Source organism: Pinus tabuliformis, chromosome J, assembly GCF_031772625.1.
Source record: "Pinus tabuliformis cultivar Carrire ecotype Pingquan chromosome J, CPIR1, whole genome shotgun sequence".
Classification (NCBI taxonomy): domain Eukaryota; kingdom Viridiplantae; phylum Streptophyta; class Pinopsida; order Pinales; family Pinaceae; genus Pinus; species Pinus tabuliformis.
This window is the reverse complement of record NC_142295.1, coordinates 709,738,715-709,766,407: the sequence shown is the minus strand read 5'-3', so window position 1 is coordinate 709,766,407 and position 27,693 is coordinate 709,738,715. Positions and strand designations below refer to the sequence as shown.

The window sequence follows — 27,693 nt, the reverse complement described above, 5'->3', positions numbered from 1 at the left end:
CCTCTACGTCAAGGCTTCTAGACCACTCACTGTCTCTCTCTACTAATGTATTTCCGGTTGAGAATCTCTTTCTCCGAAAGCTACTATCCCTGCCCCTCAACTGCAAGAGATCTCCTCAATTAATTTTTCCCCCTGAGAATTTCTCACTTCAAAAAATCGATTTTCTCAATCTATCTATGTGTTTTCCAAATGACCCTCAAGCCCCTTCTTATATCTTCCTGTAGGACAACCAATGACCTAGATTACATCTTAATCAAAAGCTCAGATCGTTTTGGCTTGATCCTTGGCTTTTTCTAGAAGTTTCACCCCTGATTAGATTAATACCCATTAATATTTTAATTTTCCTAAGTTTAGACTTAGGAACCTTATTAAAAATAATAATTATTTTAATAAAATCACTAATGGGTGGAATTTCCCAAAACACTTTTTGGGTTCTTTGGAATACATGTGCCCAAGCCTCCCTACAAAATTTGAGGCTTAGAGCACATCCGATGCTACCCCAAATCAACACTCTCTCTTAGCGAGCAATGTGCTCTAGCAATACACTCCTACTGCATATTGCTCTGACTTTGAAGCATCATCCTCTGCGCTGCTAATATTTGACATGCTGTCCACCAACTACTGCGTTGCTACTGCTACTGTACTGCTGCCTTTTACACTGCCACTGCCACTACCAATGCTACATCTATACTACAACTACCTCTCGAATGCTGCATCTCTTTGCTTCTAGCACTACCACTACTAACACTGCATCCGTACTGCAACTCAGTTGCTGAAAGAAGCAATTGAAAACACCCAAAACTGGACAAGTATCTATTGGATAAACCTCGATGTTGAAATCCTGACTGCTGCTAGTCCCACATGTTGACCACTGGAGTGGCACTTGATGATTATATGAAGACTCCATGCCCAAGGATGATCTAGAGAACGCTTGTACCATCAAGTATCATCAGTCAACGAAGTTTCTTTAACTCTACTTCTATCTTCTCATCATCTTTCTTGTACCCAGATTCCATAGCCTATGAGGAATTGTAATAAGTGATACTAGTAATGATGAGTTTTGAGTCTGTAACAGGCCTAGGATGTTGGGACTTGATCAACAAATGAGTACACCTTAGAGTGTTTTTTTTATCTGGTTAATTACCCCTTCTTTTTCAGAGGCGGATAATTTTCTGAGTTTTTTCACTCACTTTTTACCCCAAAGTCGGGGTGACGGTTTGGAGGTTGAGCCCCTAACACATATTAGTGTCTAGAGTTGATGTATATTACCATACTAGATCACACAAAAAATTTCGTGGAATTTGGTTAGGTCTAGGTAGTCAACTTTTTTTTTTAGATTTCCTGCAGGTCAAAATTTGCAAATAAAATTGTATTTAAATTGTAATAAGTGTAGTCTAGAGAAGTTGTATGGGGTATGAGTAATCAAAATTACACCTCATCCTCAAATTTCTACTATGACACGCTTTGAGGGGTTAAACATGTGTTTTGAACCCTCAAAACCCATTTTTCCTAAGTTTAGTGAGAAATTTGGCAATTAATTAAGCCAGAAATTAAATATATGGAGAAAAATAAATATCCACACATGCTAAATGTTGTTGAAATGAGGTGGAAAATTATGGAGGAGTTAAAGTGAAGTCCCAAGGCGATGTGGACTCCTAAAATCAAGGAAAGGACATGTGCTCAAATAAAACCAAATTTTTGGCATTAAAGGAGAAAGCCGCTTACTTGGAAATTCGAATTTGGGAAGTTAATGAACATTTGGGAGGATTTGGGAGAATATTTAGTGGAGATTTTTGTGGGAAATTGTCCCCATATGGGTTACCACCCATATACACTTGTCATTTCATCATAGAATTCAAATTTGGCACATAAGGGAAGAAGAAAATGATGTCCACTTGTCGGAATTCGATTTTTACACTTGGCATTGGAGCTCCATTCAACAAATTCAAATTTCTCTTTGGGACTGTCACCTCATGCCACTTGTTTAATCACTTCTACATTGGGATTGGCTCCAATGCCATTTGTCATTGTCATTCTTCATTGGGATTTGCTCCCAACTCTCTATATAATAGAGCCATGGACTCTCATATGGTATTAGGTAATACGAGCTATTGTGCTTGAGGAGACTCTGCGGGATTGTATTCACTACTTGTAATATAATACAACAGTCTTTGGGGTAAAGCATGATGTTGTTCTTCTCCTTGCATGTGTGGTAAATTCTTGACTTGTTATTATGCTTCTATTTATTTCCTCATGTCATTATTTCTTTCCTGCTTGTTTCAAGTTATGTTAGTATGCAACTATCTCATATTAGCATAAGAATTAATTATTTGCTTTAGGAAAAGAAATATTTTAGTAGATAATAAATGTATCTCTAGGAATTCTTTCCACTGCATTTATTTAATTTCATGTCAATTTAACGATTTGTGGTGAAGTTTTGTAGATGAATCATTATTTGATCAATCTTTTCAAGAGTGAGGGAAAATTCTCGGAGGAATCAACCCATTCTTGAAAAATATTCAAGGAGAACCCACATGTTTAGAATTCCAAAGTCTCATCTATATCTTATTTGTGTCTTGTAGGGATTCTTTCAAGTTTCTTAAAGCTTTTATTTCTTGCATCAAAATATCAAACTTGGAAAAAATTATTTTTTACGTAGTGTACTTCATTTATCAATATTTGGCTATTTCAAAGAGCTAAGTCATGGCTAGTCAAAGAAGAGAGCTTGCTCATTCTCTTTGGTCTAGCTTCTTGTAGATTATTTTTGTAACATACTTTGTTGTCATCTTGGTCTAACATTTGAGTTATTTTTGTATCATTTTGAGCAAGATAGTTTCCATGCTTTGATTTGTAGACTTATTCATCTTGAAAGCATTTATAACAATTTAGTGTTTCACTTTTCAGGTTTATTTTGGCTTTCCATTTGAAAGCATTTCACTTCATTTGAAGCAAAATACAATTCCATTTCTTAAAGAGCAAATACTTGGAAGGCACTGGTTGATTATGTATTTGATGCTTATCTTATGATGGTTATTGCTCATATCAATTTTTTGCTTATAAATCTTAAAGATATAATCTATTTAACTCTAACAATTCTCCTAGAAACTCACATCCTTTTTAAATTAACTTTTCATTAGGGACCACCCCCCTTAGCTAACTTAGGAGATAGCTCAAACAGAGAGAGTCGGCATTAGTGTGACAGCCCTTTCTTTGAGTTCCCTGCCACCAACCACACCTTGTGGGGTTGAAGGCTTTTCTCACTGACTTGTAGGTAGGTGTAGGCAGCAGGGTCAACACCACACTCTCTTGTGAAGCCATTGTGTTGTTGAGGCTCTGCACTGTGCCTCCACGCACTGCTGCCTCTCTACTCTGTGTTGTTCACATTTTGGCGCTACTAACCACTGCATCTGTCGAATCAACACTCCATGGCACCAACTGAAACTCCACTATCCCGCTACTACTGATCATGGGCTCCTGTAGCAAGGTGATGATCCAAGAGGTGGGCTCCTCAAGGATCTTGCCCATCTGTAGCTCTATCGAACTACAGTTCTATATCATCCCATTTCCCTCCTGGAGGTAGCTTAGTTGTCATGGCGAACTCCTCCTCCTGTTCGATCTTTGCGGCTGCAACCTTAGGATCATGCTTCTCTTCTTTGTCCTTTTTCTTCAAATGACACTGGGATGCATAGTGGCCCATCTCGCCACATCTGAAGCACTTCACCTTGGAGGCGTCCTTCTTACGTCTCTATTGCCCCTACTGTCCCTTTGATGCAAGGGCTACGTTATCCTCCTCCTCCTCTTTGGGCTTAAACCCACGGCTGCTGCTACTCCCATCAAGTTTGACCTTGAGCAGGTCTCTCCTCAGCTCTTCTTGTTTCAAAGCTGCCCACATCTTGTCCCAATTTGGCAATGCTGCTCTGCCCAGGATACTCAGGACAAGGATTTTCCACTCATTCGAGATGGAAATTAGAGCTAGTCTTAGTAACTCCGAATCCTGAGGTGTATGTCTCGCAGCTAACAACTCATCACGGGTCTCCTTCAGTTTTGTGAGGAATGAATCCACATGTTCTCCCTTCTGCATCTGAGCAGATCTCAGCTTCTGCTCTAAGTACATCTTCCACTGCTCGGAAAATCCTTGATACAATGTGGCCAAGACATCCCACACCTCCTTAGCAGTCCCTTTGCTAGCAACGTGGCACACCACATGATCCTTCACTCCATCCAGGATCATCCTCTTCACCGTAGCCATCTCAGCTTTGTACTTCTTTAGCGGATCTGCATTTGCGGGGACAACTACCACATTATCAACATACGTCTTGGGGGCATGCTCATATAGAAGGAAAGTCATTCTAGCCTTCTAAATGGAATAGTTGGAAGCCCCGTCCAACCTGTCATGATCCCTCCAGGCACTAGCTGCCATATCTTCTGAAAAAAATGTCGAACAACTCCCTGCCTTACACACTCCCTGATGGAGCTAGTAAGTTGTCGCTCCTTTGCTGCTCAGCAAATGAGAAATACTAATTTCCTCAGAAAGAAATCACTGAGGAAGTATTCTCTCACTATGCGATCTACTTCTTCCTTCTGACGATGTTTCTGTCCAACACTCAGCGTGCATAAAACTGCGTCCCTCTAGCTCTGTGTGGCTCTCATAGCTCCCTTTGCCTTGGCAAATTCTCAATCCGGTAGTCTTACCTCTTTGTCGGCTTGCTCAAAGAGAGACACCCACAAAAATATAGCCCTCCTGGCTAGAACTGCGCAATCCCTCAAGGGATTTGAACTGTTGCTTGCTACAGCAAGTTGGCCCTTGCTTCAGTGCTAGATCTGCTCTTCCCTGTTTCACATCAACAACTCCTATACCATGTGAAAATTCCTAGATTTAAAAATCTCAAGAATCCTACTGCAACCAACTGAATCTACTTCACCTAGATTGTAAATTACATTGCAAGCTTATTTTAGATTTCTTCTTGAAACATTGAAGTAAATTACTGAAGCAGCCTACACCAATTAAATATGATTCTGAAACATAGAAAGTGAGCAAGGAAAATAGAAACACATAGGACACAATTATTTTTGGACGAAAGTCCCTGTTAAAACCCAATGAGGGAAAACCGGTGTAGCAACTCTGAGGGTTTATTATTATTAAGCAGTAGCAAAATCTGAATACATCACTGAATACCTCATAGGGTTATTCAGTTATAGAGAGAAATACTGGAAGAAGATTTGTGAATTTTACCTCACACAGTCACTGAGAAAAATTCCCAGCTGTTCCGGCTTCCAGATGAGGTGCCCCTGGCAGGCCCTGCGCTGCCTCTATGCTGTCCCAGCATCAACCCTTTCAGGCACTGTGGCACCCAATTGGGGAATCGATCAATAGCCCAAAGTCATTGCTCTTAGCCTCCCAGTCTCACACCCCGACTTCCGGCTATTGAAATTGACCCTTTGCTCTGACTTTTGACTTTCTCTCTCTCACTCTGCACTGCTTCTGCGTGGCCCTTCTAGCCCTGCATCAAGGCTTCTGGATCACTCGCTGTCTCTCTCTGCTGATGTATCTATGGTTGAGAATCTCTCTCTTTGGAAGCTGCTATCCCTGCCCCTCAACTGCAAGAGACCTCCTCAATCGATTTTTCCTCCTAAGAACTTCTCACTTCAGAAAATTGATTTTCTCAATCTATCTATGTGTTTTCCAAATGACCTTCAAGCCTCTTCTTATATCTTCCTATTGGACAACCAACGGCCTAGATTACATCTTAATCAAAGGCTTAGATCATTTTGTCTTGATCCGTGGCTTTTTCTAGAAGTTTCACCCATGATTAGATTAATACCCATTAATATTTTAATTTTCCTAAGTTTAGACTTAGGAACCCTATTAAAAATATTAATTATTTTAATAATATCACTTCTGGGTGGAATTTCCCAAAACGCTTTCTGGGTTCTTTGGAATACATGTGCCCAAGCCTCCCAACAAAATTTTGAGGCTTAGAGAACATCTGATGCTACTCCAAATCAACATATTTTTGGGTACGAATGCATGCCTCTGAGAACCACCGATTTGCCATCTGGGTCGGTGAACTCCATCTCCAGTTTCTTCCAATCTGTGGTAACTCGCCCAAGTGAGTACAACCACTGGACACCCATCACCACGTTGGTGTCTGGCATATCGACCACAAAGAAATGGTTTGTCATGGAGTAGTTCCCCATGGCCACCGTCAAAGCGGGAACATGCCGAGTGCACTGCATGGTACGGTCACCCGACACTAAGACTGAAAAGCCCTCAAACTCGGTCGTGGTGAGGCCCCTCCTCTGAACCAGCTGGGCATCTGAAGTTGTGGGTAGCCCCACTGTCAACTAAGATCGACATCCGTTGCCCCTGTATCGAGCCTCTGATCCTCAATGTCGGAAATTTGGGGACCCCGCATAAAGAGCCAAGGACTCCCCCGGATGGGGGGCAAAGGATGCCCCCCCAGTGGGGGAGGTGGTGGTGGTCCCGTCTCTGCTGGACTCTCACTGTCTCCCATACCATACTCCTGCTCTACCTCGTCCTCCTGGTCATTATCTGAGAAGACTTCAATGTAATGTGCTTTGCCAGCTGTGCATCGATGGTCTGGTGCCCAAGGCTCCTAACAAGTAAAGCGCAACTTCCTCCCCCTGAGGTCCTTTCGTGTTTCATCATCCAGCTGCCCTCGTCCCTGGGTGGTTCTCTGAGGTGGGGGTCTTGTATCATTCCCCTTCTAAGGGAAGGGAGTACGAGCAGGAAAGGGTGCTCGTGTTTTCGGGATGGCCCCCTATAAATCTCTGGCACACATAATTGCTTCCTGCAACGTGGAGGGTCTGCGTGACTTCACTAGTCCGAGCAGGGGCTCGAGTAAGCCCTCTATGAAGGTGTGTTGACCACTACGTGTCAACTACCCATAGCAGTACACCCCCTCTTCTTCGCAAAAAGGGATAGCGCTTGATCGACATGTCCGTGCCATTCGACAGTTATCGTCGACTTGATCATATTATGTTGTAAACCCAGTCTGCATGTGTGAATTGTAAATAATCTTAGCAGATATGAGTCATGTATGTAAATTGCCTAGGTGGACCTAATTTCCTAGTGATAATCTATGTTCCGGAAGGTTTTTTGTCCCACTGATCCATGATCGGCAGAGTTTTCCTTTAGCCTAACCCCAAACCCGGAATGAATTTTGTCATTAGAATCTTAGGAGAATCCTAGTGTGTTAATCTGCTAGATTATAGTTGTGTCGCAGAACTCGGTGGTTTATGAGGGTCTATGTCAAAGGGGTTTTCCTCCTTAAGATGTAAAATTGTAAAAGTCATGATGTAAAGTGTCTTGAGGGTTAGAAAATGTTTTAATCCCCTCATGAGTCCTAAGTCCTAGGTCCTAGGTGATTTTTCCAAAGGCTAAGTACGAGGATCCATTTGAAAATAAATTAAAAGTTAAAAATTAAAAAAATTGAAAAGATAAAAAACAAAATAAAAAATATAAGATATAAATAATTTTAAAAATATAAAAAATTAAAAATAAATAAATAAAAATAATAATAATAAAAAATTTAATTAAAAAAAAATAATAATAATAAAAAAATATAATAAAATAAAATTAAAAAATAAATAAATAAATAAAAATTAAAAAAATAATAAAATAATGAAGTAAAATAAAATAATAAAATAAGTCGAAATTTTGAGAAAACAAATGCAACATTTAAATTTTTAATTTATTAAAATTTCGACGGATGAGATTAAAATATATCTTAATCCTCATCGACGGTCGAGATCATTTTGACATGGATGACTCGAACTAGCCGTTGGGAAATTTTCCTTTAAATAGGGTGCTAGGGGTCATTTGAGATCGGTTTAGATTTGAAAGTCTGGTGCTAAAGAAAGCTCTCTTGTAGTCATTTTTTGTGCAATAAAGAAAGACTTTGAGGTTAAAAATCTTGCTGGTGTTACTCTTCTGAAAATGCTGTAAGATGATTTATTTTTCTGCGTAATTTTATTTTCAGCTATTGATTTTAGCTTGATGAAGATTGATCTAGGCACAGGTATCTTGTCTGATCTCTAGGGTTTGAATGATAGTTTAGATTCTGAAATGTAATGGCAGGTATCTTCATTTGATCTGGGTTTCACTATTGTTTTCTCCCTCTAATGTTAATGGTTGATTTTAAGCTGTGCAGGAAATCTTAGTTTTGAGTTTACCGGGCGTAGGGGAAGTTCTCGGTTGAACCAGCCAACTCCCAGATTCTGTTTTCTGAAAGAGCCCAGCCAGTTTCAATCCCGGGCTTATCATCTGAAATTTTTTATGAATGCATGCAGGGTCTTCTGAAGTACCTCACATTAAAATTGAAATTCTGAAAATATCACTGTAGATTATTGACAAATCTGGCTGCGAAAGAGCCTTAGATCTGTAAACACTGTAAATTCGTAGCTGGTTTGAAGGGTTTTATTTTTTTTTTCCTTGCACATATTTTTTTTGGGTATTTTGTTTTGCCATTGCAGGTTACAAATCTGGAAAATTTTTGTGGGGTTTTCAGCAGGCAAATCTGCAGCAACAGGATCTAAAAAAAAAAAAAATCTGAATGCAGAGCAATTTAAAATTTAATGAAGAATTTGCAGGTTTTCTTTGAAGAAATTCGAGGGTTTTTCCAGGTTATCTGTTTGCTGCCTGGGATTTCATTTTGACAAAAGGTTTCAAAATTTTTTTATGCTATATGTTTGCTGGGGTTTCATTTAAAATTGCTTTCCAAAAATATCAACCAGCAATCTTGCATTCCAAGGGTTTTAAAATCATTCATTTTCAGATCTAAATTTTTTTTATGAGGGTTTCAAGAAATTTGAAGGAGAGCGAGTTAAAAATTTTTGTCAAGATTTGTGGAAAATATTTAAAGCTCCTCACTCTACTGCAAATCAAATCCCTGTCTCTTCACAGCTCCATTTCTGCATTTCTCTTCAGCATTACTTCCTGCGGATTCCTTCCACGCTGCTCCAGCACTTGCAAACAAAACAAAAAAATTAAAAAATTAAAAAAATTAAAAAATATTTTGAAAAAGCTTAATAAAAAAAAATTGAAAATTCATTGTGGTCCATTTTTCTATAGCTAAACGCACTTGAAATGTTTATTTACAAGTTGGTTATATGAAAGTGGTAGCTGGTCAGCATTTAAATTTTATGATCATTTAAAGCATTTAATTTTTCTTGAAGTTTAATTGCTGGATCATTTAAAGGCGTTGTGCATTTGTTGAAAATCTTACATCCCTTGGGTTATTTGATGATAAATGATTGTTCTACATGGTATATATTTCTGCAATATTCAATAAATAATCATTTAATCATTAGCTCCTTAAGGCACTGGTCTATTAACTTAATAAAATCAATTAAGTGCTTGTTTCCCCTCGTGTCTCCCAACCCAACTGGTCCACAGTTGGTCATCCATTGTCCCATAGGGTCCACCCCCCTTAGCCGCGGGAGACAGGCTTAAACGGAGAGATCGGGGATCAGGGTGACAGCCCCCGGTCTAAGTGTTGTCGTGACAATCTGTGCGACAACATTTTTTGGCGCCGTTGCCGGGGATACTTTATTCTCGGTTTTTTCAACGACTTTTTATCATTCATCGAGCATCTTTCTATCATTCATTTGAGCTGGCAACGCCAACATTTTTTGTCGCCGTTGCCGGGGAAAGAGTTTTTATGTTCCTGGTGTTTCAACGACATTCATCTTCTCATTTCTCATCATTCTTTCATCTTTCTCATCTCTCATTTGAGCTGGCAGATTCGACATTTTTTGGCATCATTTGGATCTCTTTCATCACCTTATCTTTCGTCATATCAACAACTTCTTTTTAGTTCGTTTCTTGTTTGGGTGGTGACTCCATTTCTTTTCATTTATTTTCCCAGACAAGAAGCCTCTCTCATATCAGCTTGCTGGTTACTTTTTGGATCCTAGAATTTGACTCATTGTTCAAGTGGCGACTCCACTAGTTTCATTTATTAATTTTCTTGAGCAGAGATCTCTTTCTGTCATCCATTTGATCCCTTATTATTCATCATGGATTATTCGTTTAAACCATGTCATTTTAATGTTTGCCATGATATTCCGGAGGTGGCCATTTCTAAATTACCTGTGTTTTCGGGTGGTGATTCAGTCGTTGTTAAAAAGCATCTAGGCTGGTTTACTCATATAATGATCATGTATTGCAGGTCTCCTCAGTATAATCATGAAGATGTCAAAATGCGTCTATTTGTCATTTCTTTAGAAGATGATGCTTTGAATTGGTTTAATAGTTGTCCTGAAGATTCCTTCACTTCTTTACAAGACATTGTCGATGCTTTTAAAGATAGATATGGTGATCTAAACAGCTCGCCTTGTGCCTCTAAAATTGTGCAAAAGAAAGAAAGTAATCTTATAAAAGGTCCAGCTGTAGACAAAAGATTTCAAGATCAGAATGTGCCATCCACTTGTACCATTGCAGATCAAATCCATGATAGTGGAAAAGCAGGGACAAATGACAATGAAAAGGAAGATCAAAGGCAAATTATACAAGAACTAATGTTGCTGGTAAAAAATATGGAGACCAATCAAACTAATTACATCAATGATGTGAGAACTTTATGCACCCACCTGGAAAAACGTAATAGGGAGATGGAGATCATGCAAAATCAGCATACTAAGGAAATTGAGGCCATGAAGATTAATCATGACACAAAAATTTGTTTTATGCAAAGCAAGTTATCAGGCTTAGAGGAAAATATGGTGACCATGAAAGCTAATCATGATAGGGAAATTAATTCTATGCAAAACAAGTTATTAACTATGGATGAAGAAATGACTATCATGACATTCAATCATAATAATCAGTTGGCTACCATACAAGCAAATCATAAGGAAGAGATAAACTCTATGCAGCATTGCTTGATGACCATAAAGGAAAAAGACAATAAAGTAATAAAAGATATGGAAGCTAATCAGATATGTCTTCAGAAAAGGTTATTGACCATGGAAGAAGATCATGCCAGGGAAATCAGTGCTATGAAAGTTGAATACTCTAGCCAGATAAATGTCATTACAATACAGGTACATAAATTTCAACAACGGATTAAGGATGAAAGAAACCAGAAAACATCAATAGATCAGGAGGCTTCTCATTTGCTGCAACAAGCTCCATCTTATTATGAGGAGGTCATTGGTTCAATTGAAAGGTGGTTAATTGAAGGTGATCCAGATAAAATTAAAAACGATAAAAGATCAGATGCAAGATGAAGAAAGACATGTCACACATATCTTACATACTTCATCTAAGAGCTCTGAAACAAAAAGTTCCACGTCATTAGTAATACAGCATGCCACAAAGAAAAAGCGCAAGAGAAAGAAAATGAGAAGAAGATTTGATGCATCAGACGGCCGCGAGCAGCTTGATTTTCGGATAGGGAAAAGTCCTACCGTATGCAGAATTGGACATGGCACATCCGAGAAACAGCCGACAGATTTGCCTGAAAGCAGGCAAATGCTCAGTATACACTATATTGAACACATTTGATGCCATGGGGCATCCCCTATATTTCTAACCTTACTCCTTGTTTTTTCAGCATTTCCATTTCTGTTTTAGGATTAGATTTACTTTTTTATGTTGTTAGACTGGTTAATAAATGAAGAGCTTATATCTTTCATGTGCTTAATGTTATATGATGATTTTTTAATGGACGCTACTTATTTTTGTTGTGTGTTGCGTGGATGCAGATTCTGGATTCTAACATTCCTACAGTGCAGCAACGTGTCCCCAAGTAGAGCCAGATGTTGACCACTACGTGTCAACTACCCATAGCAGTACACCCCCTCTTCTTCGCAAAAAGGGATAGCGCTTGATCGACATGTCCGTGCCATTCGACAGTTATCGTCGACTCGATCATATTATGTTGTAAACCCAGTCTGCATATGTGAATTGTAAATAATCTTAGCAGATATGAGTCATGTATGTAAATTGCCTAGGTGGACCTAATTTCCTAGTGATAATCTACGTTCTGGAAGGTTTTTTGTCTCACCGATCCATGATCGGCAGAGTTTTCCTTTAGCCTAACCCCAAAGTCGGAACGAATTTTGTCATTAGAATCTTAGGAGAATCCTAGTGTGTTAATCTGCTAGATTATAGTTGTGTCACAAAACTGGGTGGTTTATGAGGGTCTATGTCAAATGGGTTTTCCTCCTTAAGATGTAAAATTGTAAAAGTCATGATGTAAAGTGTCTTGAGGGTTAGAAAATGTTTTAATCCCCTCATGAGTCCTAAGTCTTAGATCTTAGGTGATTTTTCCAAAGGCTAAGTTCGAGGATCCATTTAAAAATAAATTAAAAATTAAAAATTAAAAAAATTGAAAAGATAAAAAACAAAATAAAAATTATAAGATATAAATAATTTAAAAAATATAAAAAATTAAAAATAAATAAATAAAAATAATAATAATAATAAAATTTTTAATTAAAAAATAATAATAATAATAATAAAATAAAATTAAAAAATAAATAAAAATAAAAATTAAAAAAATAATAAAATAATGAAGTAGTGAAGTAAAATAAAATAATAAAATAAGTCGAAATTTTGAGAAAACAAATGCAAAATTTTAATTTTTAATTTATTAAAATTTCAATGGATGAGATTAAAAGATATCTTGATCCTCATCGACGGTCGAGATCATTTTGACATGGATCACTCGAACTAGCCATTAGAAAATTTTCCTTTAAATAGGGTGCTAGGGGTCATTTGAGATCGGTTTAGATCTGAAAGTCTGGTGCTAAAGAAAGCTCTCTTGTAGTCATTTTTTGTGCAATAAAGAAAGACTTTGGGGTTAAAAATCTTGCTAGTGTTACTCTTCTGAAAATGCTGTAAGATGATTTATTTTTCTGCATAATTTTATTTTCAGCTATTGATTTTAGCTTGATGAAGATTAATCTAGGCACAGGTATCTTGTCTGATCTCTAGGGTTTGAATGATAGTTTAGATTCTGAAATATAATGGCAAGTATATCCATTTGATCTGGGTTTCGCTATTGTTTTCTCCCTCTATGTTAATGGTTGATTTTAAGCTGTGCATGAAATCTTAGTTTTGAGTTTACCGGGCGTTAGGGGAAGTTCTCGGCTGAACCAGCCAACTCCCGGATTGTGTTTTCTGAAAGAGCCCAGCCAGTTTCAATCCCGGGCTTATCATCTGAAATTTTTTATGAATGCATGCAGGGTCTTTTGAAGTACCTCACATTAAAATTGAAATTCTGAAAATATAACTGTTGATTATTGACAAATCTGGATGCTAAAGAGCCTTAGATCTGTAAACACTGTAAATTCGTAGCTGGTTTGAAGGGTTTTATTTTTTTTTTTTCCTTGCACATATTGTTTTTGGGTATTTTGTTTTGCCATTCCAGGTTACAGGTCTGGAAAATTTTTGTGGGGTTTTCAGCAGGCAAATCTGCAGCAACAGGATCTAAAAAAAAAAAAAAATCTGAATGCAAAGCAATTTAAAATTTAATGGAGAATTTGCAGGTTTTCTTTGAAGAAATTCGAGGGTTTTTCCAGGTTATTTGTTTGCTGCCTGGGATTTCATTTTGACAAAAGGTTTCAAAATTTTTTTATGCTATATGTTTGCTGGGGTTTCATTTAAAATTGCTTTCCAAAAATATCAACCAGCAATCTTGGATTCCAAGGGTTTTAAAATCATTCATTTTCAGATCTAAATTTTTTTTTATGAGGGTTTCAAGAAATCTGAAGGAGAGCGAGTTAAAAAATTTTGTCAAGATTTCTGGAAAATATTTAAAGCTCCTCTCACTCTACTGCAAATCAAATCCCTGTCTCTTCACAGCTCCATTTCTGCATTTTTCTTCAGCATTACTTCCTGCGGATTCCTTCCACGCTGCTCCAGCACTTGCAAACAAAACAAAAAAATTAAAAATTAAAAAATATTTTGAAAAAGCTTAATAAAAAAAAAATTGAAAATTCATTTTTTGTGGTCCATTTTTCTATAGCTAAACGCACTTAAAATGTTTATTTACAAGTTGGCTATATGAAAGTGGTAACTAGTCAGCATTTAATTTTTATGATCATTTAAAGCATTTAATTTTTCTTGAAGTTTAATTGCTGGATCATTTAAAGGCATTGTGCATTTGTTGAAAATCTTACATCCCTTGGGTTATTTGATGATAAATGATTGTTCTACATGGTTTATATTTCTGCAATATTCAATAAATAATCATTTAATCATTAGCTCCTTAAGGCACTGATCTATTAACTTAATAAAATCAATTAAGTGCTTGTTTCCCCTCGTGTCTCCCAACCCAACTGGTCCACAGTTGGTCATCCATTGTCCCATAGGGTCTACCCCCCTTAGCCGCGGGAGACAAGCTTAAATGGAGAGATCGGGGATTAGGGTGACAGCCCCCGGTCTAAGTGTTGTCGTGACAATCTGTGCGACAACAAGGTGTATACCCTTCGAGCATTTGATAGGTCTGGGCCCATCACTGAGACTCTCAAGAACTCCGATATGTACGGTTTTGGGTTGCCTGCTTGTCAGAGTTGGGTTAGCTCCCTGAAGTGAGCCTTCGGATCCCTCTGGTCAGAGCGCTCCACCACTCGCCTGGTGAAATCCTCATATGAAGTCACATTGGCATGCTCCAAGGTAGCCAATCTATGAAACCACCAGTCGTGGGCTTTCCCCTCCACGTGCAGCGTGGCCATCTTGATGGCTTCCAGCTCTGGCATCCGGTTAAGCTGGAAATAAGTGTCCATCTTCTCAACCCAGGCCCGCGCAATGCACTTGGCAGTGCCATCGTACGTAGGGAAGTACATCCTCTATAACTCATAGCTCTGCGTGCCCTGTCCTCAATAATCCTTGCTCTTCTCATTTTGCTTGATCTTGCAGAAATCTCTGAAAGAGAGTGCTTCCCTGAAGTCTGCACCCATGGACTGCCATTCCCTGAAGTGTTCTCCCATCTGTGAAGGGTCTTCAGCCCTTGCTGGTTCAGCCTTTGCCAAAGGCACGAAAGAGGGCAGTGTAGCTCGAGTTGGCCCACTCGCTGATGGAGGTTGTGCTGCGGGTGAAGGATGGTCGAATTGTTGAGAGGCCCCCGAAGTCTCCCAAAATAGGAATCCCCTACGAGTGGTTCTTTTCCGTTTCTGCATTTTGATCTCCTCTAAAATTTCCTTCTGCCCCTTTGCTAGATCATTCAGAGCCTTCAAGAGGCTATCAAAGGCCATCTCCTCCCTGCTCTTGGGCTCTCCCATGTCTTCCTCTACTACTACTGCCTTTCCCCTATCCTCAGTGTTTGGAGTGATCTCCAACTCTCTTTCTCTGCTTCGGTACCTCTGCCTCTTGTATGTAATATTCTGCTGGTCCCCTTCTCTCATAGGAGAAGCTCCCCACGAATGAGCCAAGATCTGGGCTCTGATACAACTGTAATGTTCCTAACTAGGAAAATCAGTGATTAAAAAAGCAAACAAACAAACCAACATCCAGAAATGAGATGCAATCACTAAACACGCATGAAAATGCTGGAAATAGAGAACTTCTGAGCCATTTTGTTAAATAATCATGGGGCAAATACAACAGTGAATGGAATGGTGCACCTGGGCTTGTCTCCAAGGACAAGCGTGACAAAACCCAAGTGAGCAAATGATGATCTGAGGGCTGCCCAACTGCTGCTCCAGAAGTGATCCATGTTGCCCAGAAACTACGTTGTCTGTTGGAAAGGATGTGTTGGAACCACTGCTTCCCTTGCTCAGAAAATTGTGAAACTTCAACTCCCGGATCCTCAACCAAAACCCACCAAAACCTAGGAAGGGTTTGGCCTGGTTCAGACCCTTGAAAGTCGACCCCCAAGGAGCCCGTCCTCCTCAAATTGGAAAACTCATCCTGTCTGAAATGTGCTGGGAAAGCTCTCCAAATCTGATCCAAATCACTGAGATCCTATCCCTTATGAATTTCCACCCTTCTCCAATCTAGTCTTGGTGCTGTGGCTCTCTCCCTCAATACCCACATGAGCCCAGTCTAGCCCTCCGCTCAGTCCTCAGAGGTTGAATTTCAAATTGCCCAAATGCTGCACCCACCTGCTCCAAAACTCCTCCCAAAGGCTGATCTCCTGATGTACTCCAACTCTCCAAGTTTCTCCAGCATGTGTTGGCCATATGAACCCCTAATCACAACTGCATGTTTCCCTCTCTGCGTGGTCCAGAAATACGCTCTATTGGTCTGTGGGCTGGGTGTAATGGCTATGAATCTTCCTCGGTGCTCCTCACGGTAATATGAAAATGCCTTCCTAGGGTGGCACTCGTAGTCCCTCAAAGGTAAGGTTGAATCTCTCGCCTTAGAGACTTGTGGCTAAACAACCAATTGACTCGACTAAGCAGCTCGAGCAAACGTCTGCTGGAAAGTATATGCTGGAACAACTGCTTCCCTTGCTCAGAAAATTGTGAAACTTCAGCTCTCGGATCCTCAACCAAAACCCACCAAAACCCAGGAAGGGTTTGGCTTGATTCAGACCCCTGAAAGTCAACCCCCAAGGAGCTCGTCCTCATCCTCAAGCTGGCAAACTCAGCCTATCTGAAATGTGCTGGGAAGTCTCTCCAAATTTGCTCCAAATCACTGATATCCTATCCATTATAAATTTCCACCCTTCTCCAATCTAGTCTCGATGTTGTGGTTCTCTCCCTCCACGTGAGCCCAGTCTGGCCCTCTGCACAGTCCTCCATCGCTAAATTTCGAATTGCCCAAATGTTGCACCCACCTACTCCAAAACTCCTCCCAAAGGCTGATCTTCTAATGTACTACAACTTTCGAAGTTTCACGGACAAGTGCTTCTCGGATGAACCCTTGATCACAACTGCATGTTCCCCTCTCTGCGTGGTCCAGAATATGCTCTGCTGGTCTGTGGGTTGAGTGTAATGGCTATGAATCTTCCCCAGTGCTCCTCACGGTAATCTGAAAATGCCTTCCTAGGGTGGCACTAGTAGTCCCCCGAACGTAAGGTTGAATCTCCCGCCTGAGCGACTCGTGGCTAAACAGCCAGTTGACTCGGCTAAGCATCTCGAGCAAACATACAAGTAAGTTCGATGTGCAAGTATGAATGCTCAATTGAGCAACTCTTCCTTCTTATAACTTCGTAGGCCTCCTTTTCCCCCCATGTGGGCCCCTCCACAAACCATATGATTTCCCCTCCGAGGAAATTCGAATTGCGCAAGTGCCCAATGCGTTTTCCCATGTGGGTGGGCCCCACCTTCCACTAGCAAATTAATCCAACTTTCATTTCTCCTAAGTCCCTAAGTGAAAATAGCTTGGGTCCTTTACTTATCAAAATTTTATACAAAATTGTGGAGAGACCAAAACCTGTTACAAATCCGATTGGGAAGGAACATGACAAAGAAATACACAACACATTACACTGTTGTTTTTGGACAAAAGTCCTAGGAAAAACCCAATGTGGGAAAACCTACGCAACAACTAAGGGTTTTATTATTAAGCAGTAGTAATTCTGAGTACAATTCATTGGACGGCCAACTGGATATCCGATATGGAGAGAAACTAGACAAAACAAATAGTGAGATGGTCTCACCCTATCACTAGAAGAATTGACTCTGATCTCGCTGGAAATGAACCTCTGCGTCCCTTCTCCATAAGCCTCTGCGCAGAACTACGTCAACCCCATGCAGTCTTTGTGTCATCTCTGTTGGGACTGCGTTGCCCCTCCTTTTGATCCTTTGTTGGCTGGAAACTTCAGCTCTTAGCCTCCTGGTCTCACACCTTGGCTCCTGTCTTCTGAAACTTGATTTCCTCAGCAAGAATTCGATCTCCCTCTCAGGCTCTGCGCTGCCATAGTGTAGCTTTGCGTGGCCCAACGTCAACCTCTCTGGACGTCGTTCTGCCCTCTCTGCCTTGTACTCTTTGGCCCAGGAAAAACTTCCCTTGGGATACTATCGCTGCCCCTCACTAAAAAAAATCACTTCGAATTCCTTTTTCGACAACTACTGTGCTTCAGAAATTCGATCTTCTGATCTCCACTCATTGTGTCTTCAAATGCCCATCAAGCCTCCTCTTATAATCCTTTTGTTGAGAACCAACGACTCAAACTAGATCCTAATCAATGGCTCAGATCATTTTGGCTTGATCCTTGTCTTCTTCTAGAAGTTTCACCCACAGTTAGATTAATACCCCTTAATTATTTTAATTTCCTAAGTTTAGACTTAGGCACCCATTAAAAACAATTAATTATTTTAATAAAACTGTCTCCGAGTGGAATTTCCCAAAACAATTTATGGGTATTGTGGAAAGCATGTGTCCAAGCCTCCCTGCAAATTTTGAGACTTAGATCACATCCAATGCTAACATAAATCAACACAGACTTGGCTTGAGCTCAAGCGTTCTATGTCAAAGACAATTTTTCTCAAAGATGAATGAATGCCCAAAATGAGCGCCTTTCCTTCCTTTTGTCAAAAAGCCTCCAATGTGCTCATGTGGGCCCAACTCGATTTCCTCCCATCAAATTTCCTCCAATGCATTCACACTTCCCATGTGGGCCGCAATTCTCCATGGGTGGCCCCCATGCTCAACTAGTGGCTCGATATTTCCCTTCCATCTCTAATGTTTGTGGCTTTCTTCAATCAAAAATCAATGTGGGGCCTCTAAACCCACATTTCCTAAGTGCAAACATGAATTAAGACAAAATTGACCAAAATTGATATTTCACTTAACGATAATGCTAAGTGGGAATCTCACAAATATCCATGGGTGGAGATGTTTGGTTTGTCGACAATTGAAGGTTGTCACTACTTGTTGACATGGTCAACCACCATTTAGTAGTTATATGGCCTAAGGAATAACTCATATGAGTTATATAGCATACTTTATTGTTTCTTCCCGCACCAGAAAGTGGATCTCAATAATTCATCACTATTCTCTGTAGGGTATTCGCTCAGGCCGGTATTTTATTATTATTCCTTGGAATACTAATGGATATAGAAAAATAATCAACTTTTTATTGTAAGGATGTAGATATCAACTCTATTTAAACAATAGATATCTTCCTTTAAGAGGAGTGTTGGATTTGGGCACTTTTCCTCTATAGCTTAGTTGAACATCTTGAGGGTAATTCAAGCACAAAAGTTTCTCTCATATGAGATGTATATGTCAGGCTAAGATTGTATCTATCTTCTTAAATTTGAGTTGTTGCAAATTTAGAAATGTCTTGATGGAGGTTGACTTCCCTTTCAATATCTTTGATGCTTATTTGATGGAAATGCCACTGTGAGGATCAAATTCTCGATTTGTCTTTTCCATTTGAAAAGCGGACCCGTAAAATATCATTAGAGCTTCTCCTTGATGGATCCTTCAAGGATATTTCACATTTCGTATTAGCAAATTAAGGACGATTGTAGATTTGTTCATTTTAGCTATTTTATGCTTTAATCATATGTAAGAGTATCACTTATAGTTTGATACTTTGAATCCATGCCCAATGAATTGACACCAGGCTTGATCTATCAAACATTTTTCATTTTCACATAAGCGCAGCCCCAAAATATCATTAGAGGTTCTCCTTGATGGACCCTTCAAGGATATTTCACATTTCATATTAGCAAATTAAGGACGATTGTAGATTTGTTAATTTTAGCTATTTTATGCTTTAATCATATGTAAGAGTATCACTTATCGTTTGATACCTTGAATCCATGCCCAATGAATAGACACCAGGCTTGATCTATCAATCATTTTTCATTTTCACATATTACAACATTTATTTTGTTAAAGCCCCTCTTCTTTTCACCTTGAGCTCTTCTTGCTTAAGCTTTAGCAATCCTAAAGTTTAGGAAATCCCTCTTGAGTTGGAAAAAAGGCAACCTAAACAGAGGGAGAGTGTTACTATGATGACATAGGACAGCCTCTCCATGTTTCCCTCGGGTTTTTTCCTTGTTATCTGTTACCTTGCCAAATCTGTTATCCATAACATAGTCAACTAGTGTGAAGACATGGTGCCTGGGGGATTGTTTGGTTGCATCATTGTATGGTTTAGGGCCTAGGCTGACAACATGTAGCTTTTAGCTTTTTCTTGCCTTTTCTAGTCTGATAGGAGAAAGCATGATGTCCTTTATTTCACTTGTTTAAACTACCATCGTTGATCTACATCCATACTTGTACATTATAACATGGATTTGACAATATTCTATCCTCAATTTTATCTTTGAAGGCATTTAATGCTCTTCATATAGTCCAATAATTCATTAGTCCTAGTAATAAAGAATATTTTTCTTCCAGATGGATCTAAAGTACATGCACATCCTTCTTGCTTCATCCCTTTTATCAAGGAAAAACATTATACCATTTACTAGTAACTAAAGTCGTGGATAACTTAATAAGTTCTCCCCTAGATCTTTATAATTAGCAATTCAACTTCAATTTCCATCCATAACTCAACTTTACAATTTTGAATGAGCAAAAAACAAAGCACCAATCATTACTTTCAGAACTAATGCCAACAAGAATCCTAAAACAAAGGAAATACCTGTCCAAGAATGTTTCGCCACATTATGTCCGTGACAAGAGGATCTCTGTTCCATCCACAATAGTGTTATCATAGGAGTTCTTCTTTGACTGAAAGGTAACTTTCAAAGTAAACCTTAAATTTTGAGATAACTTCATTTTACTCTTGAGATTTTAACTTCATATACCTCAGACCGACTGAAGGTTTGTGCATGAGATCATCTGTTGGAGGTTCAGTTGCAAGTGCAAGTGCTCCTAGTGTGTCCATGATCAAGTTTAACCACAACATCTGTTATATCATTTTACAGCGAATCAAGATATCAACAAATGATATCAACTGAAAAGATCTAGTAGAAGAGTAGTATTATGCCTTTGTAAGTCAGTCTAAAATAAATCAATTTCTACAATGGCGTGTGCCATGAACGTTAGATTATTCATCTATACCTGTACTGTTTGTAGAGGCACACTACCGCTGGACACTGCTGCCACAAAATTGATTGCTAAAGCTGCAACATTAACTGTTAACTGAAATTGTATGAACTTTTGAATGTTTGCATAAACTGCACGTCCCCATCACATCATCTATCAATTAGAACAGAAAAAACATGTTAAATTTAGGGATCTACCAACAGACTGGAAGAAAACTTTACTAGCAGCAAAATTTTCTTCATAATTAAAATATAAATGTTGTCTATTGTGATAAAGCATTAACTAATGACAGAATCTAGTGAGTCACTTCATAAAATCTTTTGATTCACTCATGCTATCAACTGTAACGAAAATATGTACAAATTTGCCTTTATCACTGAAGCAAAGTTGTCATCCAAGATAATTACATCAGAGCTTTCCTTGGCAACTTCTGTTCCAGAGATACCCATTGCAAGACCAATATTGGCTTGTTTTTCATTCAATCAAATTCTAGTATCTGTAAGCTTGTATGAGTGTAAGAAACATTACCATAAATGTAGAAAATGAATAAACACAAAATTAAAGCATACCAAACTTGAAATTCCCTAAATGTACTTATTTGTCCTTTGAAGTAATATATGAAGCCTTTTGAAAAACAAATAGAGAATTGACTTCGCATAGCTACTATTCTTCCTTCAGGTCAGATAAAAGGGAAAATTTGGTTATGGGTATTAAATGAGATCCCTTCTGTTGGAATTTTGGGTAGCTCGGAACGTATTTCAAAGAGAAGGATACCCACCAAAAGTAATTGGTTGGGAAATTTACCCAAAATTGGGGTTTTGGACCTAAATCAGTGGGTTTGGGACCTAAAGGAATTAATTGTTTATTCTAATGGGCTTAGAGGCTAAAAAATTAAAGATCTCGAGGTTTCCTAAATGACCAAAAAGAAAAATGTCAATAGAGGCCAAATGGAGTGGCCTAGACACACAAGTGGAAGGACTCATTTGTGTGCAAGGAGTGCCCCAGAAGAGGGCCGAGTTCTATAATATCCCGTTTCAGGGATATCCCTCAAACCCAAGTAACTCCAACCCAATACGTGCAAATGATACAATAACCGGGAAAAGAAAATAACAGCGATGCAACATATAATAATATAAACACGGAATACAAGCAGATACTCAAGAAATGCAGAGAGAAATGCTAAGCCATTTTATTATAGTGAGCAATTGAATGAGTACAAGAGGTGATTAGAAAAATGGCACCTCGACTTGCACAAGGCAAGTGAAGAAATACACTCAGAATAGCAAAGGAATGGCCTCTCTCTGAACTGCGTCCAAGCTGTTGGAGAACTGTCGTGTTGTTGCTACTACTGGAAAGCAAATGAGGATTTGGGGTTGTTCCCCTCCTCAGAAAATGATGAAACTCTGGAATCAGACTCTACTCAAGAAACCCAGAAAAACCCAAAAAGCTTTTCTGAAATAGCCGACCGCCGAAAATCACCCCCTTGGGGATCTACGCTGTCCCTCAAGACTCTGCGCTGCCACTGAATAGAATCCACCAAAACTCAGCTCGAAACTCTACCAAAATCCTCCAATATGCAAGAGCTGATCCCTTGCTCAATCTCCCAGCTCAAATCCTCCGCAAAACCCTCAATCCGGAACTCCCACCAAATGAACTGCGTCCCTCTCTCAAGACTGCGTAGTTATCCAAAATGCTCAATTCCTCCTCTCTCCAAAGATCAACCCTCTTGCAAAAGACTGCTGAAAACTACCTTGCCCAAGCAGGCACTCGAAGTCCCCCGAGGCTAAAGGTGAGATCTCCAAACGGAGACACTTGATGCACTAAACAGTGCTGCAGACCAACTAAATAGGCAGCGTGCTCTAAGTCGAAGTGACTAGCTCAAATGCACATAAACGAATGACAAAATAAGGAGGCTCCCCTCTCCTTTATAGCATTGGCCTCTCACAATCCAAAGGCCTGCCTCCTCGAACGCAGTCCCTTTCTTGCCACGTGTTCCTTTCCACTTGTGTAGTCCCTCCAAGTGTCTGCGTGGGCCCCATCTCTGCATGGTCCTTTGGCCCCCTTGGCTCCCCTTTAAGTCACAACGTTGTGCTACTAGGAAGTGACTTTATTCTAAAGGTGAGTTATGTCCCTTTTTTCCTCACCTTTTTATTTATAAATCACTATAGAAGGCAAAATTGAGCAAAATTGAATATTCCAATTAGCCATGGCTAATTAGGAATATTACAGTCTCCCCTGGAAAAATGTTGCTTGTCCTCAAGCAACTGAAGTGATGGATGCTACAAAATTTTCTCACTCTCCCAAGTGGCATCCTCATCTGGTAAATTCTTCCATTTCACCAAGAATTCTCGGACCGTCCTGTTCTGTAGCCGCCTCTCCCTGGTATCAATAATAGCCTCTGGCTGCAACACCAAATGCCCCTCATCATCCGTGGGCAGTAGCTCATCTGTCACTGTCACCTGCTGTCCCAATGCTTTCTTCAGGCATCATACATGAAAGACGTTATGAATCTTGCTGCCTTGGGGTAGCTCCAACTCATACGCAACCTGTCCAATCCTGCGTATCACCCTGTATGGCCCATAAAAGCGGGGCTTGAGCTTTTCAGCCCCCTTCTGCTTCAGTGACGATTGTCGGTATGGCTGTAATCGTAGGTAGACCAAGTCCCTTACTTCAAACTGTCTCTCCACCTGGCCCCTGTCAGCATACAGCTTCTGTTGGTTCTGCGTTGTAGCCATATTATCCTTGAGAGCTCGGAGAATATCCTGACTCTCTTGGATCCAGGTCTTGGCTCTCGGAGCCTTGCCAGCACCAAACATCACATCAGCAAAAGATAAAGGATGATATCCATACAAAGCATAGATTGGTGACATACCAATGGACATGTGATGTGTAGGTTGTAGTAGTACTCCCCCAGATGCAGCCACTTCAGCCATGCGTGCTACTGCCCACTGACATAGTTACGCAAGTAGCCCTCGAGCAACTTGTTAACTATTTCTGTCTGTCCGTCCGTCTATGGGTGATAACTGGTACTCGGGGTCAACTCCGTCCCCACCAACCGGAAAAGCTCCTGCCAAAATCCGCCCATGAAATGGCTGTCCCTGTCACTGGTGATGGTCTTGGGAAGACCATGTAACTTGAAGATCTCTCTGAAGAACAACTCGGCCACCTGTGTTGTTGTGTAGTGTGCGGATATGGCGAAAAAGTGAGTACTTTGTCAGTCGATCAACGACGACAAAGATGCAATCCTTGCCCCGTACCATGGGCAACCCTGTGATGAAGTCCATCGAAATACACTCCCATTTCCCCTCCGGAATGGGAAGAGGTTGTAATAATCCTGCAGGATGGCTCATTTCCCCCTTGTTCCTCTGGCAAACTTGGCACACTCCCGGATATGCTGGAGTACATCCTCCTTGAGGCCTTCCATGAGAACCTCTCTCTAATGGTCTTGTAGGTTTTGGTAAACCCCTGATGGCCGGCCAAAGGTGAATCATGTGATGCCTGGAGTATCTTCTTCTTGAGCTGAGATCCCTCAATCAAGAAGATCTGGTCCCTATAGTAAATGATCTCATCGATCACCCTGTACCTGTCATCTGCCACCTTCCCATCCAGAACCTCACATGCAAATCTGTCCTTGGAGTACTCCACTAAGAGTCGAGCCCTCCAGTTTGTATCCAAGCTCATAAGAGACAACGTGGCTGGTCTACGTGAAAGGGCATCTGCTACCATGTTGTTCTTACCCTTGACATACTCAATGTCAAAGTCATATGCTTGGATCTTACCGATCCACTTCTGCTGCCTCTCCTGTAGCTGCTTCTGCTCCAAAAAGAACCTGAGGTTGTTGTGATCAATCCTCACCCTGAACCTATTACCCACTAAATACTGCCGGAACTTGGCCAATGCATGCATGATGGCCAGCATCTCCTTGTCGTATATAGAATACAACCTCTCGTGCGGAAGGAGCTTCCAGCTCTCAAAGGCTATAGGGTGACCTCCCTGCATCAATACTGCGCCAATCCCCTCTCCCGACGCATCACACTACAAAACAAATGGCTACAAAAAATCTGGCAATACAAGTACTGGGCAGCTGCTCATCACCTCCTTGAGCCTGTCAAAGGCTCGCTGCGCTGTATCCGACCAACTGAATGCCCCCTTCCTCGTCAAATCTGTCAGGGGTGCAGCAAGCTGTGAGAAACTCTTGACGAACTTTCAGTAGTAAGTACAAATACCAATGAATCCCCGAAGTTCCGTCACATTCCTCGACTCCAGCCAATCTCTGATGGCCCTAATCTTCTCCTCGTGGACTCTCACTCCGTCTACCCCTATGATGTGTCCCAAGTACAACATCTCCGTCAATCCAAACTCACACTTGGAGAGCTTGGCATAACTGCTGCTCCTCCAACATGCGCAACACTGTCTCAATGTGCTGGAGATGCTCCTCCCAAGTCCTGCTGTAAATGAGTATATCATCAAAGAATACCAACACAAAATTCCTCAAGTGACTGCGGAAGATGTGATTCATGCAAGACTAGAATGTAGCTGGGGCGTTGGTTAGCCCGAAGGGCATCACCAAAAACTCAAAGTGTCCATAGTGACACCTAAAGGCGGTCTTGGGAATGTCGTGTTCCCTCACGCGAATTTGATGGTACCCAAATCTCAAATCAATCTTTGAGAAGAACCGGGCTCCTCTCAACTCATCCATCAACTGATCGATCCTGGGTATGGGGTACCTGTTGTTCAGGGTCTTCTTGTTCAGGGCCCTGTAGTCAATGCACATCCTCAATGTGTCGTCCTTCTTCTTCACCAACAGCACGGAAGAAGCAAAAGGACTCGTGCTCGGCCGAATGTGTCCAAGAGCCAGCAACTTCTAAATGGCTCACTCAATCTCATCCCGATAGGCCTTGGGATGCCTATAGGGGTAGTAATCACTTCCTGTATGCCCTGCTCGAGCTCAATGGTGTGCTCAAACCCCCGGTCCAGTGGCTGTCCTAGTGGAATCTCCCCGAATACTATGGCATACCAGTCAAGGATGGACTGTATCTCTGGGTGCACTGTCTGCCCTGTAGTCCCTGCCTCTGATGCACGCAACTCCACGGCCCACTCTACGTCTCCCTTCCGGAATACTGCCTCCATCCAATGAGCCGAAACAGTCAGAGGCAGATATGTGTGTTGTCCCTGTATCTTCTCATGCTTCCCTGTCTTCTCAACATCCCACTCCATCTCTACGGTCTTCCAATCTGTCGTGACCTTCCCCAGAGTGATAAGCCATTGAACACCCAATATCATGTTGGTATTCAGAATATCGACCACGAAAATGTGGTCAGTCAGTGTGTAGGTGCCCATCGTCACTGATAACTCTGGAACATAACGAGCACACACCATGGTCTGATCTCCTGGGACCAAAACTGAAAAGCCATCGAAGCTCTTTGTCTGTATACCTCTTCGCTCAACCATCTATGCATCGATGAAGTTGTGGGTTGCCCCACTGTCAACCAAAACTGATACCCATTGGCCACGTACTGTCCCCCTACGCGCAGCGTCAAATACTTGGGAACTCCTCGCAATGCTGCAAGGGCCCCTCCGGAAGGTGCAAAAGCTGCACCACCTGCTGGTGGTGGTGGAGGTGGCAAGCGATCCTACGTGGCATGACTACCTCTTGCCTCCACATCATCCTCCTCTCTTCCCCGCTGCTCTCGGAGAAGACCTCAATAAAATGTGCCTTGCCAGCAGCACATCTATGTCCCGGTGTCCACGGCTCCTGACAGGTAAAGCACAACCGCTTCTTCTTCAGCTCCCTCCTGGCATCATCATCAATCTGTGCTCGTCCTGGATTCCCCTTTGGAGGCGGAATCCTCACATCCTTCCCCTTAGGCTGGAAAGCCTGTCTCTGGGGGTAAGGTGTCCGGGTCCTGGGTAAGGAATCCTGTAAGTCCCGGGTCTTGCTAATAGCATCCTGGAGTGTGGCTGGTCTAGTGGACCTGACTAGACCCCAAAGTGGCTTTGCTAACCCCTCAACATACATGTAGATCCTCCGTGCCATGGATAGATCGGGCACCATCACTAAAACCCTCAAGAAGTCTGCAATGTAGGTCTCTGGGTTTCCGGTCTGTTTGAGCCTCGTCAGCTCAACAAAATGTTGTTCTGGATCCCTCTATTCGAACCTCTCTATCAGTGTCCTGGTGAACTCGGCATATGTCGTCACTGTGGAGTGTCCGAGTGTAACCAACCCATGGAACCACTAGTCTTGGGCCTCACCATCCAAATGTAATGTCGCCACCTTGATGGCCTCCGTCTCCGACATCTGGTTAAGCTGGAAATAGATGTCTAGCTTCTCCACCCAAGACTTTGTCGAACTGTTTGATGAGCCATCAAACGTAGGCAAGTGAAATCTTCTAGCTGTGCGGTGGGTGTCTCCATCATGATAATGTCGGTATCCTCTGTGATGGTCGTGGGGTCTACTATGTCGCTGGAGCTGAACAAAGTCTCTGAATGAGAGAGCATCCCTGAACTCCTGCCCATAGGCTTGGCCGCAAAATAATCGCCCATATGACTGGGCTTTGCCTCCTACTGTGCTCCGGCCCCCTATCTGCTCCTAGGAGAGTGGGCATGGTAGAGCGTATAGGGCATGTGAGGCCACCTGCTGAGTAGTATCACGCTGAGTGGCACCCTGCTCTGGAAAATGGTGAGATGCACCCGATCCCTCTCCAACCTGGAAAACTCGTGGGCTCTCACGCTGTCTAGCCTCCATTGCCGTGAATCTCTGCCTCATC

The 27,693-nt window shown here is 41.1% G+C and overlaps 1 pseudogene; it reads right to left on the bottom strand.

Moving 5' to 3' along the window:
- Positions 1-27,693, bottom strand: part of LOC149228755 (calcium-transporting ATPase 5, plasma membrane-type-like) — a 396,645-nt pseudogene that overhangs the window by 46,107 nt on the left and 322,845 nt on the right.